At 39.7% G+C, this 6,179-nt stretch overlaps 1 protein-coding gene across 5 annotated transcripts in view; it reads right to left on the minus strand.

The window, feature by feature from the left end:
- The window catches only part of igfn1.1 (immunoglobulin like and fibronectin type III domain containing 1, tandem duplicate 1), a 28,323-nt gene extending 25,256 nt beyond the window's left edge, over window positions 1-3,067 (minus strand). For 2 of the 5 annotated variants that reach the window (XM_017480471.3, XM_047158595.2), the window contains exon 1: window positions 2,833-3,065. The gene's annotated coding sequence lies outside the window, so the exon portion shown is untranslated. Of the gene's footprint in view, window positions 1-2,832 lie in introns of all 5 variants that reach the window. The other 3 variants (XM_017480470.3, XM_017480469.3, XM_017480472.3) reach the window with 3 other exon arrangements.
- Window positions 3,068-6,179: the final 3,112 nt, after the last annotated feature.

The following is a 6,179-nucleotide window of genomic DNA, read 5'->3' on the forward strand; positions in this document are numbered from 1 at the left end:
AGTATCACATGTTTTTAGTAAGTGATCAGTTAATCTATTTTCATGACAGATTAATTTAGTTTAAAGACAGTGTTCAACAACTTACATTAGCTGTATATCGACTGAGGGAGACTTGATGAGACAGACTATGCTATTATGGGCTCTCCAACCAGCTCTCTGATAAGATGTACTGTATGTAGGAAAAGGGGTATTTTTTGATGTGGTGCGAAATCAGAGCCATGTTTCATAACATAATTACCCCTCAGTATGCGCTGCAGCTGTTACCATGGGGCAATAAACGTGGTGTGGAAGTTAACTGCATAAGTCAAATGACCTTATAATGTTTTGCTAAATAAAATCACTGCACACCTTCAGGGTCTTTGACTCTCTATTTTGTCCCTCTTGACACCAAAGAGAATTCTTGCTGGTTATACTGTATTTTTTGATGCAAAAGATGTGTATTTGTTTATCATTTTATTTTACTTTTGTTTAGTCATGTAATACTACAGTCCCCTCTGGAATATTTGGAAATATTTGGGTTTGAGATAAAAAGATGGATACGTGACGAGAGTTTAGGATTTCTGCTTTCATTTCCTGGTATTTACATCTAGATGTGTTAAACAACATAGAACATAGAACCTTTTGTATCAGACTATAAAGCAAAAGTATATGAAGTCTATAAGTAAATTGAAGTAAATAACACTTAATATTTGGTTGCATATCCCTTGCTTGTAATAACTGCATCATGCCTGCAACTCACTGACATCACCAAACTGTTGGGTTTTTCTTTTGTGATGCTTTTCTAGGCATTTACCACAGCCTCTTTCAGGTGTTGCTTGTTTTAGGGGGTTTATTCCTTCAGTCTGCCATGCAAGGCCTTCTTCAGTTATCTTGGTTGCATGTTTAGGATCATTGTCTTGCTGAAATCCCCATCTTCTCCCCAGATTCAGTTTATTGGCCAATGACATTAAATTCTCCTCTAATGTGGTGTGGTACATCACTCCATTCATAATTCCTTCAATGACACGTAGTTCCCCAGTACTTCCCCAGTTTGCCGAGAAGCAGCACCATATCATGATGCTCCCACCTCCATTTCTGGGATCATACGCACAACCCTTCTTTCTCCAAACTTGACAAGCTGAATTATTGCCAAAGAGTTCTATTTCTGTTTTATCTGGCCAGAGAATTTTGTTCCAAACGAGTTCTGATTTGTCCAAGGCTGCATCCAAATATCCCTACTACCCTACTATGCAGTAACTAAAAAGCAGTAAGCCAAAGGAGTAGTATGTCCGAATTGTCAGTATTCATAAAAGAGTAGGCGAGAAATACCCGGATGGACACTGCTCCATACCATAAGGCAGCAGGACCGTCACATCAGCTCATTTTAAGTTGTAGGTCACATAACAATACCAAGATGGCAGATGTAGTACATCTGGATTGTATTTATGACACACAAATACTGATCAGTACGTAGGTACTGAATCAACTGCAGTAGGTACTGTCATAGTATGTGATTTTGAACGCAGCCCAAATGTTTTAGATGCACATGTGCTTCTTTGTAAAAATTTCATGGGGTGTAGGAAAGGAGATGACTGGGGTGCAGTTCATTGCTTATTTTCTCTGTGTAACTGTTATTCCTGCTGCTTTCAGATCATCCTGCAACTCTTTTCAAGTGACTGCTGGCTTCTGTTTTACCTTAGTTATCATTAGTCTGAGAGTGCATTGTGAAATCTTGTGTTGCACACCTGTCCAGGGATGATTGGTTGTGGTTCCATGAACTTCCCTTCTGCATATAATCGAACCCATTGTACTGACAGGGACAAGGTCTTTGCAATGTCCCTTAGATCAGTGGTTTTCAAAGTGGGGGCCATCAGGGGGCGCCGGGGGGCCTCAAAAATTTGGTGTGAAAAATAAATTCTCACTCTCAGACAACCACATACACACACAATCAATTCCTAATTTAAAGATGTAATATGTAATTATTAATTTAAAAAGGGGGCATATATTCAGAAGTTTGTATTTTTAATGTGTTCTAAAGACATCTTGCAAAAGGGGGGCCTTGGTAAAATGTTAATGCCATTTGGGGGGCCTTGCCCTGGAAAAGTTTGGGAACCCCTGCCTTAGATCATTAGTAAACTCCAACTCTTTCACCATATATGTATTGGTGTCCTATCTGTCATGTACTTACACATGTAACTAAATGCAATAACTGGCTGCACATCAAATTGCATAATACATGACATAGGCATTTCAGACCCCTCCCACATTACCATACCGTGTAACATTTTGATCTATTGCCCGCATCTATAGTTAGCTTTCACCCCATTACCGTCTTCTGTGACTTCATACCAGCTGACCAGTTCTCAGATTCTGCACCGCGAAACATGAACTGAGAAATAAGTTGGACATGAACCGAGAACATGAACTTACTGGCCACAACTTAAATGACTGCATGTGTGACTGCCAAATGAATGCCTCAGACATTTATTGGGTACTTAGAGGTGGTCTAACAAGATTCATAAAATGCTCATAACTATGGGTAAATCAATGTAAGCTTGAGAATGCTAACTTCACTTCAACACCACATTCAAGGTCATTTGAGGTTTTTAACAGGTCCACAGTTGCTAAATTCATCTAACCTGCAGATATACATCCAAAAAGAGCATTACAGAAAATAAAGCTAGTCCACCTACCCTGAGTGCTACACTATGTTATTGATTGAGTTATTTATTTATGTTCTTAAAAAGCCTAGAGCCACACAGAGGTAGGTTAACCTTCTTAATTATTTTTCCTTCTTAATCATAATTTGACTGTCAGTAATCTTCCAATGAAAGCATAGAGAAAACAACCTACCTGTTCTTTGTCCTGTGTGTTGTCCTCGATGTGTAATGTTCTGTGCTCCCCTGATATCTCTGCGCCTCTGAGTTGTGTAGGTAATAAATACTTTGAGCAACGTGTGTGCGTGCGTGTGTGTGTGTGTGTGTGTGTGTGTCTGTGTGACAGTTGTTGCTTACACTCAACCTTGGCTTCACCAACAAATGTATCCTCCCTTTGTAGATGGATGGAGTTAGAGAAAAGAGTGTCTGAGTGGGCAAAGGGGTATGAGAGTGTATCCTGATGAGTGAGTCAGTGAAGCATTTTTTCAGTCCTCTCCCTGATTACACATCGTAATACTAAACTACTCGGCTCCAGCTCACCTTAACACATAAGACCATTTTCCATTTCAATGCAGGACTGTCAGTCGCCTACTGTATCTCTGAAATTAGGTGACCCTCAGGGATCAGTTCTTGGATCTCTACTATTCATTATATATATAATGCCTTTGGGTAAACTTATTCGCCACCACGGCTTCAGTTACCACTTTATGCTGATGACATTCAAATCTACAAATCACTGGAAGAACGAACGACTCGAACCCAAAGACTGGAGAGGTGAACTAATATTTTCAGTCTCCGGTACAGATCCCATGGGAAAGTTGCAGCGCATGCACGGTCAAAAATGAACTCATTGTTCCCAAGTCATATTAAAGATTCATTCAAAATGAACGAATTGTTCATGAACAACACATCACTAATTCTTTCACCTTCATCGCATTGCTCTCCTCCATCCCTTCATTAGCCTCAAAGACGCTGAAACACTGGTTCATGCATTTATATCCTCACGTCTTGACTTTTGCAGTGCACTCCTCACTTTTTTACCTGCTAATTATATTGCTAGGTTGCAATATATTCAAAACTTTGCCGCTAGACTTCTTACACATACCAAGCACTCAGCTCCTATCCTGTCTGAACTGCACTGGCTACCAGTTTCGTTTCACGTTAAATGTAAAATAATGCTGCTTACATTTAAACCACTTCACGGGTTCAGACTCCTCTCTGAGTACAGTTTTCTCTCTACTATGGGTGGCAGGTCTTTCAGTGTAGTAGTACCCAAGATCTAGAATTCACTCCCTCCAACTTTCCGCAGCATCACTTCTATCTCTGAGTTAAAATCTCAACTTAAAACATATATATTTTCTCAGTGATATTTGTCATAATGTATTGCTATGCATTTTGCTCTCAGTGACTGTACTATCTGTACTGTGTTTTTCATTTTTGTGTTCATTGTTTTTCACTTTTAGTTTTTGTCTATGATTGTTTCTGTATTATGGTATTACTATTATAAAGTGTCCTTGAGCTCTGGAAAGGCTCTATGAAAATTTAACTTATAATAATAATAATAATAATAATAATAATAATAATAATAATAATAATAATAATTATTATTATTATTATTATTATTATTATTAAAACTACCCAGAGAGGTAAACATAAATTCTAATTAAGCTGCTGTGCAAAGTAAGGCTGCAGTGTGTACATTTAATTCAATAAATTGTCATTTCATTTTTCTGAGCTAAGCTTAGTTTAGGGCAAAAACCCTCTGAAAATAAAGAACCTGCTATATTTTCTCTTCAGCATGGGTACTTACACATATACAATAATTCAGTTTCTGTAAATGGTGAAAATTATACTGAGAGGGAGAGAAGAAAAAACATAATAATGCACATCTTTCACTGCAGACCATCACACTGATATCTGATTATGAGACAAGTTATACACCAATCAGCCATAACATTAAAACCACTGACAGATGAAGTGAATAATATTTATTATCTCATTACAATGGAACTATCAAGGGGTGGGAAATATTAGGTAGCAAGTGAACAGTCAGTTCTCAAAGTTGATGTGTTGTAAGCAGGAAAAATAGGCAAGCATAAGGATCTGAGTGACTTTGACCAGGGCCAAATTGTGAGACGACTGGGTCAGAGTATCTCCAAAACGACAAACCTTGTTCAGTGTTCCCACTATGCAGTGGTTAGTACCTACCAAAAGTAGTCCAAGGAAGGACAACCAAGGAACCAGTGACAGGATCATGGTTGCCCAAGGCTCATTGATGCATCCATCCATCCATTTTCTATACCGGTTATCCTTCAGGGTCATGGAGAACCTGGAGCCTATCCCAGGGTGCATCAGGCACAAGGCAGGGTACACCCTGGTGTAAGAAAAAATGAAGAGGATGTCGATAATCTCAAAAAAGAATAACTTTTTACAACATGGCAGTAACAATGTACATTAAGCACTTTGGGTTCGTCAGAGTCAAAGTAAACCCCGAATAATATCAACACAGACATTTTATACCGTTTCAAACCAGGTTTTCTATATGTAATGTAAATGAAGTTTCATTCTAAATGTAAATTACGGATCACATTTTATGTGATCACTTTCTGTTCTCACAGTACGGATGTTGTTACAGGTGTGATCTTAAATGGTGAGGTGATAGGATTATCGAGACAGATGTCTTTCTGAATGCTAATTACAGTCACATAGCCCTTTGTTCAGGGATGTTCTTGATGTCCCACAGCCGCTCCCATGCTATAACTGTGTGAATGTCATTTTAGGTGGTATTATACACATATTGCTGAGACTCAGATAAATTGTCCCTTTGATAATTCTGCCTTTTTGGGGAACAACTTATCCTAACACAGTTCAGGGTGGAATCTGCTAAGAGGTAGTCTGTAATTTATTTCACTGGACTGGGTGCCAATCCATCGCTGGGCACAATCGCATACACATTCACACACCCATTCACACACTACGGACACTTTGGACATGCCAATCAGCCTACCATGCATGTCTTTGAACTAGGGGAGGAAATCGGAGTACCCGGAGGAAACCCCCACAGCACGGGGAGAACATGCAAACTCTGCACACACAGAGCAGCAGTGGGATTTGAATCCCCAACGCTGATGGTGTGACCCGATCGTGCAAACCACTTAACCACTGTGCACCACTCAATGATGCAAGTGGGGAACAAAAGCTATCTTGTCTGTTCTGATACCACAGAAAAGCTACTGTGGCACATATTGCTTAAAAAAATTTCATGCTGCCTATGAAAAAAAGGTGTCAGAACACAGTGCATTGCAGCTTGCTGCATATGGGGCTACATAGCCACATACCATTTGGAGTTCCCATGCTGACCCCTTACCCCATGAAGCAGTGGAAGAAGGTGGCCTGGTCTGATAAATCATGTTTTCTTTTACATCTCGTGGGCTCCGGGTGCGTGTGTTGCTTAAAGGGGAAGAGATGGAACCAGGCTGCATTATGGCAAGCCGGCGGAGGAAGTGTGATGCTCTGGGCAATGTTCTGCTGGGAAACATTGGG

This window comes from Ictalurus punctatus, chromosome 11, assembly GCF_001660625.3.
Source record: "Ictalurus punctatus breed USDA103 chromosome 11, Coco_2.0, whole genome shotgun sequence".
In the NCBI taxonomy this organism is placed as follows: Eukaryota; Metazoa; Chordata; class Actinopteri; order Siluriformes; family Ictaluridae; genus Ictalurus; species Ictalurus punctatus.